Raw genomic sequence first — 17,394 nt, forward strand, 5'->3', positions numbered from 1 at the left:
CTGCTCAATGTAGGGCCCACTGGCAGTGCATCGCAGACCAGATTAGTTCCGTTGGATTCATGAGGCGCACAGCTGATGATTGCTCTATGCGGTGGAATGACCTCAAACGCAGAGCAAAAAACAAGCTGGCTTCCAATCATGCCTCTACTCTGGTGACTGGCAGTGGTTTTCCACCAGAGGAGGAAGTACTCACAGAACATGAGCCAATCGCTGGAGGCTTCATCATAGAGGATCAGATCCAAGGCGTGGGAGACCTACCAGATCTTGAGGCAATGTCCGGTGAGTGGGCATGCATGTGTGTGCAAACCATGTGTATGTTGCTTGGGTGATGTGTTCTGATGGAGTGCCAGGTGAGGCTGTGTAGTCATGACTGCTATGGGTCACCCATATGGTGCCTCCAAACCATCCCCCGGCCTTGGGTTTGGGTTTTACAGTATCCCTTCTGACCGCAGTTAACAATTTGCACCTGATTATTGCACTTGCCCTTCAACTGCCATCATGCCACAACATTGTTCATACTGTTTTCCTGTTCATTCTGTCTGATTGATGGAATCCTTTGCATGATTAACACACATTTTTGTGCCGTTCTGCCCCAAATTCAACATACTTCAGACATAGATTTCACCCCACAATGCCCCACATTGTTTTACTTATTATGGGAATGATTTCATCAATCAGGCTGATTGAGTATTGTGCGCCTACGCATGCCCTGCACACAATCACTTTGGGGCCCTGTTTGAATGTTCAACAGGACAATTGTCTTCTGTCATGTCCAAGTGATCAACCATTGATGTATCCATTTGCCTGCCATCACTGTATTAGTGAACACTGGCTTTGTTGCAGCATGTGGCACATGTGTGTTTTGTCACACTCTTTTGCATGTTCTATTTCATGATGTCGATCTCACATGGATGGGTGACAGTACTGATTTGCTACCATCTGGGTGTCCTTGTCAGATCTGTCATGGCTATACTACGTGCCATCTGTGTGCTGCCATGTGTCATGTATGTGGATTGTCCATGCCACTCACAGGCTAATGTGTGATGCAGGTGCTATGCAGCATGCAGCACATGTGTTGCTTTTCCATCTTGGAGTCCTCAGTGGCTGCTTTTTGGCTCCATACATGCCAGATTTATTGTCATATGTGACATGTGTAATTTATGTAGTCGATGTGTACCTCGTGATGCCTATGTGTGTGGGCTATGCTGCTCATGCCTTTCTTCATTACTTTTCTTTTATGTTTTTGCAGGTGATGAGGCACTAGATGCTGTTGAGGAGGAGGCGATGGGCCAGAGTCAGGAGTACTCACAGCCATAACCAGGCACCAGTGGAGGATGTGGGGTGGGTGAAAATCCATTACTCCTACAGACCATCCTGTCCACAGGTGTCTCTGGGTACACCTCTGAAGACCTCTATAGCTCAGGTGCTGAATCTGACATTGAGACAAATGTCCCGTCGCAGGTGAGTGTTTCTGGCTGGGATGCTGTTCTGTCCAACCCACCTGCACTGGGTGTAGACCCCTTTATGGGGCATTCAGTGTTGGAAAGTCTGCCTGTGGCGGTTACGGATGCAGCATCACACTCCACTATATTTGCTCCTGTTTCTGGGCCAGCAGATCAAAGGAGGAATGCAGTCCTGCAGCCTCAGGCAGCACCAGCAGAGCAAGGTGCACATCACTTTGCCCCAAACAGGTGTGGTGCCGCCAATGCGGTGGCCATGTGCAACCAGGCAATACGGTGTGGGAGAACTCCATGTATACTATTGCAGCACAACAGGGGGCATTGTGTGTGATGATGGCTCAGGCTGTGGATAGGGTGGCCACTTCCATTCTCCCTCCTGAAAGGCAGGTGGAGCTCCAGCAGCAGGCAACAGAGTCCATGTGCTGTTCACACAGGGAGGACATGTTGGTGTCCAACAGGGACCGACGGGCTGGACTGGAGACTCTGCGCACAGCCATTTCTGCAGAGTCACTAGCCCACAGGGATGCCCTGAGGTTAGAACAAAGGTCCCTCAGAGATACTCTGGGTGCACTTGAGGTGTCCCAGAGTACAAGGTCAGAACAGCAGCTGGAGCAGCTAACACACACACTCTCAGCTGAGCTCCAGGCAACCCGTGAGGAGATCCGGGCCCGTGAGGCCTTGCAGCAGAAATGCGTGCTACCCGTGAGGTGCTGAATGGGGATCTCCGTACCATCATCCTGCAGAACCAAACCTTTCAGATCTGCATGCTTGCTTCCATGGAGGAGCATGCCAGGGCTTTGTGTGGTCTGCCTCCCATATCACGCACACCTTATAATGTACCACCAGAGGGTGATGACAGTGACAGTAGTTCTCCCACTGTAGGGTAGACGTGCAGGCCATGAGCCCATGGAGTTTTTTTTTTCTCAACATCCACGCATGTGGGTGTTGGGGTGCACCCTGTACCTCCTCCCTCCTGGGTGCCCCCCCGGTCAACACATGGCCATTTTTTATTATATTTTTTTATTTTTATTTTTATTTTGGTTTTATATATTTCATTCCGAATTGCAAATTAGATTTAGATTTTAATTTATTTATTATCTTTTTTTCTTCTTCTTTTTCTATTTATTATTTCATTTTAATTTCATTTTTAATTAGTTTTTTATTTTCATTACATTTTTTAATTTAAATTGTATTCAAATTTTTACTTTATTTTTTTCTTTATTTGATTAACTTTTCATTTACTTTTTCTTTTTCTTTATTTAATTTGCATTTACTTTTTTGTTCATAACCATTTTCTTTCAGATTGTAAATTCATGTTACAGTGTGTTGCTTTGTGTGGCTCCCGTAGGCATCCACTGTGTATTTCAGCTGTACACATGCAGGCTTGTCCTGTCTTTGGGTTAGAAACTTGGGTTCCTGACACACACACCCCTCCTGCTTCCCCTTTCTATGGGCTCGCAAAGGGTGTGACCAAGTGACAGTAACTTACACAGAGGCATTGGGCTCCCATAAGTTGTGTGGGCAGTCTGTAGTCCAAACTGTGTATACATCCCTAGTGGGGATTGGTGTTGATTTCTCCACTGCATGGTTGATTTGTATATAGCATTACATACAGGACTTTTTGCTTATATACATGTAGCTTCTTCATGTCTTAACAAGCCCGTCTCCATTGCAGATGCAGTTGGAAAGGGTCGATGTGGTGTCTTTGTCAGGTTGTGACACTTGCACTACTTTCTTTTTTTACTGTCATAAGTTGCCACTGTTGGATCCTGTACTAATGTTTTGTCTTGCTGGTATTGTTCATGTTTGCTGGGTTTTTTCTTTCATTAGTGAGAGGAAATTGTCTCTGGCCTGTTTCCATTTGAGACAGTGCACTTTGTGACAATTGTGTCATGTGTTGTGCATTCATTTGGTTGCTTTCACATAGCATGCCATGCCATGGTGTGTTGGGTAGCTGAGATGGGGTTAGGGAGGGGTTGGGTGACATGCCACTATTTGGTTGTAGCATTTTGGAAGGGGGTAGTCCTTCATACTGCATGAATGTGTGCCTTTTACTGACACTGCATTGGGTGTCTTTAAGTAGCTAGGGATGCACACAATGTAGCACTTCCAGGCAAACAATCTCAGGGTGGTATGGTTGTGACAGTTGACTGTCCCTTTTGTCATCATCATAAATTGTCAGCTGGTATGCGCCAGACCTGTGTGCACTCGGCATGGGTGGGATTTTAGGCGAAGAAATTTGCCACAAGCTGTGTACGGGCTGCCTCACCATGTGCCCTTTCACCTCCCAAACGCAGTGGCTGTGCATGTGGTTGGGGATGTGGGGGCACCACCATATCAACCGGCATGCCCAGCCGGGTTGCAACGTTGTGCAGGACACATGCTGCCACTATGATCCTGCACACAACTGGGTGCACATATAGCAGCTGCCCATCAGAGCGGTCAAGTGAGCAAAAGCGTGACTTCAGCACTCCGAATGTGCGCTCCACTATGTGTCGGGTTGCAATATGGGCTGTGTTGTATCTTACCTCGGGTGGTGTGGTGGAGTTCCGTATTGGTGTCATCATGTAGATGCTCAGAGGGTAGGCACTGTCCCCTGGGGAGTTGATAATTGTTGTCATTAGTTGGGTTTTCCCATTTGTCAGTGGCTGACATGCATGCATGTGCAGAGGCATTTGTACTCACCAATTAGCCATGTGTCACCATGCCTCCTGGCTTACAGGTCCCGATTTAGGGGTGACATTCAGAATATGAAACTATCATGGCTGGACCCCGGATAGTTGGCATATACTGAGGTGATGATTCCCTTGGCATCACATACAACCTGCACGTTGATGGAATGCCAGTGCTTGTGGTTTCGATAGATGTGCTCAGTGGCCCTGGGATGACGTAGAGCCACATGGGTGCAATCAATGGCACCTAGCAATTTGGGGAAGTGTGCCACCCCGTAAAAGTCCTGGACGATGGCCTGCCTTTCTGCAGGTGTTCTGGGCATATATATGTGCCTGCGGACTGAGGGGCGTGCAGTCATGATCGCCAACACCTGGTGTAGGCAGCGTGACTGCGTGGCCTTTGAGACACCCCCAACTTTGGTACTTGTCCACTGAAATGACCCAGTTAGCAAGAAGGCCAGTACATTGAGCACCTTTTCCAAGGGGCTCAGTGCTTGGGAGCACAGGGTGGGTGATGTGAAGTCATCCTCCCACTCCCTGACCAGTTCTAGGATTATTAGTGGTGGAAACCTGTACCTCCCATAGACCTGGTCATCAGGCATCCCAAAAAGGCTGGTCCTGGGTAAAAAAATGCGGGGCCTGGCTATCCTCCTCCTCCTGCGGTGTCCCATGACCACTGCTGCGAGGAACGGTATATTCATCGTAGCGTATGAGCTTGTTTGTTGTTTGCGCACACTTTTATGCTGCGTGGGGCTGCTTACGCCTGCTTCCTGCTGGCGTACGTGTTTCCAGATTAGCGTGTTTTTTTTGGCGCACATGTTTCCCCTGTTTGATTCCATGAATATGTGTTGTTAGCGCGCGTGTGGGCGTTGTGAGCATTTACCTCTGGTACTTCCCCTGAACGCCCACATTTTCACGCGTTGTTCCCCATTCCGCGTGTTACGCCCCGTGTTACGCCCCTGTGCGCACACAAGAACGTTGTGCACTTTTGTTGTGTGTGTCACGCATGGCGTTTAGTGATGTGTGTGCCTGTGTGCACCACCCACAGATTTGGCGCACACGCCAGGGTTTACACGCACAGTGCATTCTATGAATCGACGAATGGCTGCGTGCACGGCTTTAGCACGCGTGCGCTGCAATTTTCACGCTTGCGCTCCCCTTTTCGGCGCACATTTATTCCATGAATTACCCTGTAAAACAAACCAGCTAGTAACCTCATTCAACAAAACTAAACCAGCAACCACTTAAAAAGTATGGCCCTTCTTCCAAAAACTGAACATTAAAAAATGATGTACAAACAAAAGCAGACTTACTAATGAACCTAACACTATGGGACTCATTATAAGTATTCCAAGTTACCGTGCCACCGTTTTCAGCAACTCCTGATTCTGGAATCACCGGATGATTATGGGTTGTTGGGCACACGCATTCCGGCATGCCAGAAACGGCAGTACCGGCATCATGGAAACATCATCAAATTTACCAAAAACTCACACCACAGTGGTCCCCAGTGCCAATGCCTCCGAATCCGGCATCACAGTGCCAGACCCAGTGGCACCGGACACAGCAGTACCGCAATTACTGTGACTGGAAAAAAGTGATCGCCGGAACAGGAAACTGGCCGGCCGCCATTAAAATCCACAATCCATGCAATCCTCAAACCACAGATGACATCCACCCCTCCTGACCAGACAAGCTACACTAGTAGCTTGTCATTTAGAGTGTGTAAGACCTGCAAGCGGAAGCCACTCTTCTCTGACCCCAAACTCAAAATGCTTGCGGACAACATTGTCCAGCATGCACCAGAGCTCTTCAGCAATGACCAGCACAGGCAAAACCAGCTGCGCAAGAAGAGCATTTGGGAGGAGGTGGCTCAGAAGGTGTTGGCAGTCGGAACAACCCCATGCACAGTACAAGACTGCCACAAGCGAGGGGACGACATGCATCTGAGGGTACAGAACCTCCTCCTGGCCCAGCAGAGACAGGGCATGGCCACAAGTAGCAGGAGTGCATGCCTAATACGCCTGATGCCCTGGGAGGATATGTGCAGCAGTGTGCAGCACCTAGAGTCAATTGAAGGGGTCGGTGATGCGGAGGCCGGAGCTGGGACACACAAAGATGCCGGTGAGTACATGTAACCCCAATGTAATAATCGACATCTCTGGCCACCCTGCTCCCACCACTGTAACAACATATCACAGAAATTTGAATTGCATTGTCCACAACCCCAAAAACACCCTGCATGCCCCCAACCCAAAAGAAACATCCGGGTGCATACATGGACATACTCCCTAGCCACCAAACTATGACCCATCACAGTAATACACGTAGAACTCAGCACCGGCACCCTGTAAGGCCAGCTGAACATGTATCTGCCCCCACACAGACACACATCACCCTGCCACAATGTACTGCATTTGTGTCTGCCATACTTCCACTGGCACCAAAACACAGCAGTGCTAAGCCCCATCTCCACCCACACATGACCAGCATTGCCCACACAGTCAACATGTGCCCCCCTTGTCCCAGACAGCCTGACCCCTGAGCACAAATGCACAACTGTCCCCGTAACTGGTGCAGGCAGCAAGCCCATGGTTGCCCCATCCATGCCACACCCTCCCCACACCAACATCCCACAGCATGAACGCCCCCCCTAACACTGTGCCAGGCAAGCAGCAGTACACCACGACAGTAACCCCAGCACACTACTCTACCATGAACAAACATCACACATCCTGCAGTTCAGGACGCATAACACAAGCCTGTGTGCACCATGCCATGTACCATGCCATGTCCCCGACTCAGCACAGCCATGACCAATATAATGCATGTATCTGTCCTTCATTAATCCACACTGTTCACTGACAACATGCCTTTCTGACTCCCTCAGGCACATTATCTGACAATGAAATGGCCCATGCAAGCAAATCAAGGGGCGCCAGATGCTGACGCCAGCAGACACCATGGACCACCACCACCCAGGACACCACAGCCTCCTCTGGCACAACTGCCGCAGTCACCACAGTTGCGGCCATCCCGCCAGCCCCAACTGTCACTGTGACCACAGCTGCGGGCATCCTGTCAGCCCCAACCATCAATGTGACCGAAGATACGGCCATCCCGCCAGCCCCAACTATCACTGCCCAAGTGCAGCAGCACCTCCTGGAGGCACAGTTTATGCGGCAGAGTGTACAGGCCAGTGGCCGGCGAAACGCACATGCCCTTGGATGTGCCACAACTGCCATCATCCTGATGGCCAGGAGGGTATGCGAGGGCAATAATATCATGACCTCCATTGCCGAGACCATGGCAATGTGCCTTCAGGCCTTCCTCAAGAGACGACACACTGAGCAGGCACACACACCATCCCCAAGCTCCACGCCCACAAGTTCTGTCCCCAGCAGCCCAAGGCATTGTTTGATGTGCCTGTCATCCTCTTCACACAGATGCATGTCAGAAGGCAAGCAGGGATGCAAATAGGCCCACAACAGACATGTGCCCTGTATGTGTCTTCTGCAAGAACTACATGGACAACGTGACATGAGTTGTAGAGAGATAGTTGGGGAGGGGAAGTGGGGAGGGAAAGTTGGGAAGGGGCAGTGGGTAGGGATAGTTGGGGAGGGGTTTTGGGGAAGGATAGTTGTGGTGGTGGGTGTAGTTCCGTATTTCTTTTTAATTTAATTATTTACATTACACTTGGTGTTGCATTGCAATCATGACTGGACATTCATTTTTAGTGTGAGTGAGTGTTTAATTTCCTGTACAGTGATGAGTGTGTTAGCTGTCCTATGCCATGTGCTTGGTGAAGTGCTCAGAAATAGTGGTTAATCAGGGCATCGCGTGCCTCACGGCCATCCATGGCATCCCTGTGATGGGCCAATGGCATTTCCTCATCACTGTCATTCTCATCCTCTGCATCATGTGGGTGCATGTCCATGTCTGGGGGGAGAGGTATGTTGCACCTGATACGCATATTGTGCAACATGGCACAGGCCAGGACTATCTTGCCCACCTTCACAGGGCTGTGCATCAGTGCCCCCCCACCTTGCCTTTAACAAGTCAAATGTCTGCTCAATCATACGTTTGTCCTGATGTGAGCAAGGTTGGATCCCTGCTTGTGCTGGTTCTGTGGTCGCCTCACGGGGGTCATCAGCCATGGCATCAAGGGGTATCCAGCATCACATGCATGGGAAGGACAGAAAGGGGGCAAAATTATTGTGGGGCCTGTATCATGTTGCTACAGTCTGTATAGTGTTCACTTACTAATGCAAGTTATTACATGCGATTTGCACAAGACTTAGCATATGTCATAGATGAGCCTGGTACCATGCGCATTGTCAATGGAAATTGCTGTGTCTCCATTGTAAGGACAGTTAGGCATTAAATCAGTGATCTGATGGATTTCTGCCTGCATTCATCAATGTCAAGGAATGACACAGTCAAACAGCAACGTTGGCTTGTCCGGGTGAAAGAGTGCCAATGGCATTACCAGGTGGCTTATTTCTCGGCCTGCCAAATACAAATCTGCCTGTCACAGCCGGTGTGCCCGGCAAATCAGACCCTGCCGGGGGAGTGTGGGAGCGCAGACCTGGTAGGCAGAGCTGTCACAGGTGATAATGTTTACTTACGTACAAAAAACAAAATTGCTATTATTTAGCGATTGAGTACATGCGTGAAGTCATACTTGCATTTTGATGTAAATGAAGTGCTGCATGGGAGTGGTTGACTAGCATCTATGAATCAGGCAAAATGATAGATATGGTTGTATACACAGAGGGATAGCATTGAAGGAATTTATTGTATTGGGAAGGCGATGACAGGCTAATGATTACCATGCATATTGGTCCATTTGCGTGGTGGATGGGTGGTTTGCTGTCACTTTTCCATCACCCATTCACACCCACTTTGCCCTATGACCCTATTACTACGGCACCAACAATTCAGACTAATGCGTGTCCTCACCTGCTTTCAATTTGCATGTCGTATGATGGTCATATCACCTATCCACCCATGTATTCATTCATTTTGTTGCTGTTCATGTCACATGCATATGTGTATGTGCACTTGTAACAGGCAGGCAAACAGAATACAAGCTGTGGGGTATGCTAGTGGTTTGGAGGTGTGGTGGCGGGCTGCATTTTAATGATTTGTCTGTGCTGCAGGTGATGTGGGTTGTGCTCAGTGTGTTTTTGCAGAGATTTGGGACATTGGTGTGATGCATTCTGGTACCTTTAGTGGATGTTATGTTGCAATCCACCTTCGATGTTATTATGCATGTACATGCTCCATCTGTCCATTTGACACACGCGAGACATGCCCTTCGACTCATGCAATGCACATGCTTTGTCAATTACAAATTACACTCACCCAACAGCCAGGTCCACTCAGGTTTGTTAGGTCTATCCCAATTCCACATTGTACATGCTTTGGTAATTAAACTCACCCAACAGCCAGGTCCACTCGGGTGTGTTAGCCCCCCCAACTCCACAGTGCACATGCTTTGGTAATTACACTCACCCAACAGTCAGCTCTGCTCTCCACTGTGACGTGCCATGTACCCTGGCAGTGTGGAGTTCCTCAGAACCATAGAATTGTGTGTTGATCACAGGTTTCTTGCACAGCAATGGGTGATGAGGTGGTGTGCATCACACACTATCTGAACATCAAGGGAGTGGTAAAGGTTATGGTTCCTGTACACTGCCTCAATGGCATGCCGGGACATCAACTCCACATGTGTGCAGTCCAATATACCAATCACATTGGGCATGCCGGCCAAGGCGTGGAATGCGACTTTGGTGGCATTGACTTGGTCAAGTGTTCTCGGTATGACTATGTGATCAGACACGTGCTGCAGGAGGGCATCCAGGACCTGGAAGAGTACCCTCAAAAAACCCTCAAAATACAGGGTTGGGATAGGCCATGCAGTTCACCCACAGTGGGTTGGTATGTTCTGGTGGCAAGGAAATGTAGCACAGACACTACCCTGAGCAAGGGGGGGGGGGGCAGTATGGATCTGGATGAGGCTCACAAGATCATCATGAATCAGGTCAACCATGGAGGTTATGGTGACCCTATCTAGTCGATACAGGGTGTGGAGCTGTGTTTGGCTGAGGTTGAAGTGTTATTTTGCATGGCCATGATGACCCTCCTTCTCCTCATATGCCTCCTCTGCCTCTCTGCTTCTTCTAGTTGTATCCCTGCATGCAGGGCCTTCAGCTCCATTCCTGCTACTGTTGCTGCAAGCATGGTTGTGTTGGAAGGGGTGTGGGGTGTGGGAGTGGTCCTTTTGTGCTTTTGCAGTGCTCATGATGTGCACCGGTGCTGATTTTGGCCACCTGTGGCCTGTTCCTGTACTCCTGACACTGTTTAACGCCTGGTCCACGATGCTGGTGTTTTCGGCGCCATCATCATGGTACCAATATTACTTTTATGCTGGTATTTCCGTGAAGTCGGTACTCGGAATGTGCCCATACCACCGCCGTACTGGTGTTTCAGGAACAGACGAAGCGTCATTACGCAGATTCCATTCACGGTGCTGCCGGATACGGTAGGTCACTTGCAGTGATGGCGTTTGTGGCTTTGCGACTTGGAGTGTGCCGGTCTGGAAAATGGTGCCGTATGGATCGACCGGCAATGCTATTTCCGGACCGGAATACTTGTAATGAGTCCCTACATCTACCAATGTTAACGTAGCCACAGTAAAGCATTCCAAAACATTTATTTTAGAAACATTTTTCCACCATAGAGTTCTTCACAATCTTATAAAGACAGCCGAAAAATCACAATCTACCCTTAAAAACTACTGAAGAAGACTAATCCTTGAAGTTCTAATTGACAGCGCATTTCTACTAAAGAAAGTTATTATTGATTTGAAATAAAATGAAACCACTAACTAAATTAATCAAATAAATTACAAAAAGTACTTCTGAACATGCGCAATGTCAATTTCGAAACATTTTCAAACTTCTGTGGAGGTGAATGGGTTTACACACGCCGCACAGAACCATATTTCAATGAGGAGGCCTATAAACAAGAACAAAACAACCCAAATGCCATAGACAGTAATGGCTGAGGGTATAAAATGGTAGGAGACAGCTTTGTGGCACAAGAAGCCCTTATTGAAAAAACATCCCCAACAAACTTTTAACCAAATGTTCCTTTCGACCAAACAAACCATCCAGTGGATAAATGGACATGCAGCTCAATGTGTAATGTACGCCAACAATCATTTAAATCTTTATGACAATTCCTCAATCACTATTTGAAACTAAAAGACAAAATTAAAAAGGAAACTTTACAAACCATGGACTCTTGTCCAGTGCGCAGCCACACTGGTCTTCGAGGACATTCATTAGCCTGCATTTCAGGAACTGCTTGCAAAAGCACCTTCAACCAGATCACAACGTTAGCAACACACCATTACGCTATACAGAATCTTGTGCATAGACTATATGATGCAAAAAGTCCTGTACCAGAACTGCAAAATATAAATAACATTCTCCTACACAGAACACACAAAGTAAATACTTTGCAACTGAAGTTGACTCAGAAAATTCAGTAACTTCAAAAAGCATTAGCAGAATCCTTGCACACACCAACCTCCTAAGAAACACATACAAAAAAGAAATAGCTAAGTTTCAAAACACACCTGCTGAAATACTACACTAGGTGTGTGTATGTTGTCACAGAAATCTTTATAAAAAGAACACACAAATAGTAGAAATGGCCTACAAAATAGAGGACAATGAGGAATCCCAATGTCTCCAATTAGCTTTATATCTAAAAGCAGAAAATAAATACAAAATAACTGACCGTGCAATAGTTTGCACATACTAGAATACAAGATGGTACAATAACCAAATGCCATCACATGCTATCACTAATAACTTAGAAATAGTGCCACTTCCAAAAGGTCTCCAACAACTTCACTTTTATAAGAGCAGTATAATCCAAAAAAGATACCCATTTCAAGCTATAATACACATTCAACCGAAAACAGCCAAACTACCTCCATCTGAGTTACTAAAAGGCATTTGTTGCAAAGTAGTATATTTGCCATTAGATCTTGAAGAAAATGTAGAAACTCTAGGAGTGAAACAGCCAATAATCAACCATTCATTGTATTATTTAATGGTGTACCAACAAAAGACAAATTTGGCAAAAGCCTGTCGACTTAAAAAAAGTTACACAAGCCTTCAATATCTCAAAGAAAACAATGAATACTACAAATATTTAAAAATAGAGAAGAACTTAAGAGAAACCACCCAAATAATTCAAGAGTCACCAGAAACTGGCCAACTGGAACATGTAGATCCTGTTACTGCAGCCAACATTTTAGACCAGTACACAATTCACCCACTAACTAACTAACTAACTAATTAAATTCTTATATAGTGCAACACTAACCCAAAGGTCTCAGGGCACTTGCATAGACAAACAACAAAAAACATAGAACAGGCCGAAGTGGTAGGGGATTAGGAAGTCATTAACGTGGTGACAGGCAAAGTCATTTCAGAGTATCCGGGTGAAGTCAGTTACTCATTGTCAAGTTTAGGATTCAAAAAGAAATGTCTTTAGATGCTTCCTAAACTGCTGCAGTGTCACACTACACTCCCAAGACACCATTGAAGATGCATTAGAAACATATGAAATGCATCAAGCCAAAGAATCCCCAATGAGCATATCGGAAAAAAGTGTAGAAGAGCATTCTTTTCCTATATTCTTTCCTATAGGAAAAGGATAAAGATATGATGAAAGATCCACACATATTTGTGCATCACTCTTTACAAATGTATTCGAAGACCCCAGATTCAGACAAAATATAGGATACCTTTCCCACATCCTGTTCAAAAGTGAACTAGCAACTCTATGTTATGGAGTTGAACACACATTAAAGACAGGCTCTAATTTTTTAAACATGTCCACTACTCAACTGCTTTAAAAGATACAAGACAAAGTGGAAGTTTTGCAAACAAGTATCACAAATCTCTTGGCAAACATGTGTGGTACAAAAGAATCTGGTTCCAATGTCACGCTGATGTACGGTGTATGCTAAGGAACCTAGGGCCATCCACATGGTTTGCTTCTTTAAGTTGTGCAGAGTATGCATGGGATGACTTGCTTGACTTCTTACGCACTGCAAACAAAAATAAAGAGGCAATAGATATAAAAACACGAGGATAACTCAGTTCTTTTGACCGTGTCAATGTACCAATATACTTTCACCATTGCTTCATTGCCATGCTGCACTTCATCTGCAATAAAACTACACCTGTGCTCAGAGAAGTGTAACACTTCTTTTGGAGAAAAGAATATCAATCCCGAGGAGCACCACACATCCACATGCTTTTGGGGACAAACGATGCTCATGACAGTGATGCCACTGTTTTACAGTGTATTGAAAATACATTACCTCTGACATCCCTTCATAAACCACACGTAGTGACCTATGCACACAAATCTCATGCTTCCAAAAACATACGTGTGGCAAATACTGCCAATGTAGATATAAAAACAAAGGTAAATACTATGCCAAATGTCACTATGGCTTCCCTAGACCCATTTGCAAAAAAGGACAAGTAAATAGCTTGTTGTCTTCTGTTAGGCATAGTGTAAAAGGCAAATCCCCTAAAAACACAAACAACATTAAACGTGAAGAAGCATCCAAGTACATCCATGATTACACTGCAGTCATTGCATACAATTCCACTGCAGTTGCAAGATATGTCACAGCCTATCTCACCAAAGCTGTGAAAACAGAGCTAAACGACCGCTGGGATGACATCTCATATGACAAAACAGTGTCACATAAATTGTACAGTTTTGTTATAAAAATGTTCTCCCATAGAGAAACAATAGCCCAAATGATTCCAACAGCCAGGACATTTTAAAAACCAATTTAATTGTTACATAATGCCCAAACAGAAATACTGCTTTGGAAAACATGTGCATGAACAACATAGCACAAAACTACTACAGAAAACATGCCACACCAGATGAGACAACTGGCAAATATTCAGTCTCAACTTGTGAAGGAAGCCTAGTGAAACTTACCAAATTCAGCCTAATTAATCATATAAAGTTATCATTTAAATCTCTGCAACATAGAGAACTTCAATACATGGCCCTAATGCAACTTTTTAAAGCTTGGGGGAAAAGAAAAATAGTTAATTAGGTAACTATGACTCATTTGAAGCTGCATTCAAATAAAATGAAAGCAGTATAACAAATGTCAATTTCACACAATACAAAGAAATGTTGGACAATGAACGCCAACAAAAGGAAGAAATTGAAGCTCAAATAGAAAGCCAAGAACCACTTGGAGAACCACTCATCAGGTGCTGGATTTTCAGGTTGGAAACTTCAACTGCCTGCATGGTGTTGTAAAGTGTGTTTGGGGAAGATGTGAGCCTTATGTACCCTCTCACAGTACTTTGGGTACACCTGTGCTTAATTTCCATCACCTGTATGCATTTACCTCTACCTTTAAGGTGCGGGTAAATACTTTTGTTTTTGGCGGATTTACCACACATTTTTGGCAATATTTCAGCACTTTGTGGTGGAGTAACTGATTTTGGTGCTAATTCTGCCAGTGGAATTAGCACTGGAGGAATTAGTGCCAGAAACTGACAGAATTATGCCTGATGATAATTCCACCGGCAGATTCAGCATCCATTTCCTGGAAGCTCACACAAGGGCAAAGAATGACAGTAATTCAGTTACCAACACTTTTTTCACTTATCACCAGATTCACAATGAGGCCCAAAATGTCAACATGCCCATTAATAAATTCGGACAGTTGTCTGTCATATTTGTTTAATATATGTGCTGAAGTGGTTTGAAGAGGATATCTACAATCACATCAAATTAGTGACTCTGTTCCTGAATAATGTGTTTCACAGTACCATCCTTAATGGGTTTTAGGTGAGCATCATAACCATATCACTCAATTAACTGACACAATTTTATGAACATTCAAAAAAAAAGATTGTTAGTTCTTCTTTGTAGAATACCATATGTTACCTTTAACGTCATTTTTGCTAAACGTTTTGGGTTTCCTAATGACTGACTTGACCATTAACTCTGGCTGCAGTGCACTTGGAGTACAGACATATAGCAAGACGTACCAGCATGGGACCCCATTTCCTCTAGTGTAGTGCCTGCCGGCATGGACTTTGGGAATGTAGGTGGGCACTGTGGCCTTGGCAGAACCATGCCACAGGTACAGAGGCCTATCTTCCAGTACCCAAAGAGACCCCATCTGCTCTGCTTCCTTAAACCACTGAGTGTCATGTACTATTCTATCAGCACAAGCACTTTCAAACACAACCAGAACACCATCCACTCACTCATGTTGGGCAGCATCATTTGCAATAGTTTTGACTGTGTTCAAAAATGGCTTTTTATTTCTGCAATGTAGAGCCATGGTGTGCCCTTGGAGCAACAATGCAGAGTGATGAGTGGAGGGTTGGAATGACTAGGACAACACTGGTATGTTACTAGGCATATTTCCAGACAATTGTTTTTCAGCTTTACATGCTATGGAAAAGGGAAGGGGGAAGTCCAAATGCAAACCAGGCTTAGATTCTAGTCAAAATGGGGACGCCAGTCCAAAACTGCTAGTTAACATCTCTTTTGCACAAGAAGCAGCTGCAGACATGGATCAGCCCAACTGAGCATTATCATTGAGGTGTGTTCTAGCTTGCATCAGTTAACATGGTTAACTGGTGCGGGCAGCCCCATGATAGACATGGCAACTCCTCAAGGATATTTTATCATCTGCAAAAATCTCTACCACAGCCATGGGGAGTAGTGGCAGTTATCGCTGAAAAATGCTTTCAATTTTTTGAGGGCTTAAGCTCTATTGATAACTGTGAGATACTGCATCTTAAATTAACACAATCTCCCTGCAGCTACTTTAATCTTATAGTGGCCTACTTCCCTTCTTGTGAAAAGGGAAGTTTCAATGAGAATCTAATACAATTATAGAAAAGCCATAACTGGCCTAACTGCTTGGCACTAGTAGTTGGGATTTCAACTGATGGCTCAATGACCGAAGGGACATGGAAGGAATATTACCAGACGAAGCATTGATGGAATTTGATTTTAAAATTGAGAACAGTGAACCCACAGCCATATCAGGCAGCATCTTGGATTGGGTGGTTTCTCATAATTTGCAATTGGTAATAAAAACACCTCTCCATGTATACGGTCCAACCATTACATAATTGATTTCTTAATCCTGTCAAAAGACGTTGCAAATAAACCTACCAGCCCAGTGAAAATAGTGTACAGTCAGAACTTCTGAAACATTAGAACCTGCCACCTTCAGAGCTGTCTCTGGGATATTACGTCCACCACTAGTCATCTAGACTGTCCCAACACTCAGGCTAAGACCTACAACAAGACTCTGACAAACATGTTAAATAAAGTCGCCCCTGTGAGGAGGAAACTGGTAAGAGAAAACTTAAACAGAAAACATGGGTACACCCCTGATCCTACTACTCTGAAAAAACTGAAAACAAGTACCAAACAAACTTAGCTAAAACATCCAACTGCTGCAAATGAGGCCAAATGGAAATGCTTGGAACGGGCATACAAGCTTAAAATCATTGAAGCCAAAAAGAACTTTATTAATGAATATTAATGAAGAAATATCTGTTGCCAACAATAACTCCAAGAAGTAATTTGAAATCCTGAAACTTCTTGGAAGCCCTAAGGCTTTGGCCCAACCCATTTATCTTGTGGAGCAGGACTGTGAGGATGTCCAAACTGCCTTTGCAAACAAGCTTAAGACATTACATGACAAAATCAAAAAGGACCTGAAAAATCATAAGGCCTCCTTGACTTTTCCTTCCTTGAAATCGAAACAAAATGTAGGTCAGCGTACATTTTCCCTCAAACAGAACTCTGAGTCAAATATGGACTCAACCATGAATCCAAGGTCCTGTCGAGAGAACATTCTCCCACCAAAACATGTGCTGAATAATAAATCCATCTTTATTCCATTCCTTACTCGACTTGTAAATGCCTCCTTTGACCATCTATCTGTTCCAGAGGCAATGAAAGTCGTCACCATCACTCCCTTTGTGAAAAAGGCCGGCCTGGACCCCAAAGATGCCAAAAACATAAGGCCAATTACTAACGCCAAAGTATCGTTAAAAGTTATGTATAAGGTAGCTACTACCAACTACACGTTCATTGCGAGGCAGAGCTTATATTTCACGTAAACAGTCTGGCTTTCGAGGTAACCATAGTACAGA

Source organism: Ambystoma mexicanum, chromosome 4q (assembly GCF_040938575.1).
Source record: "Ambystoma mexicanum isolate Mex_15411 chromosome 4q, UKY_AmexF1_1, whole genome shotgun sequence".
Lineage (NCBI taxonomy): Eukaryota > Metazoa > Chordata > Amphibia > Caudata > Ambystomatidae > Ambystoma > Ambystoma mexicanum.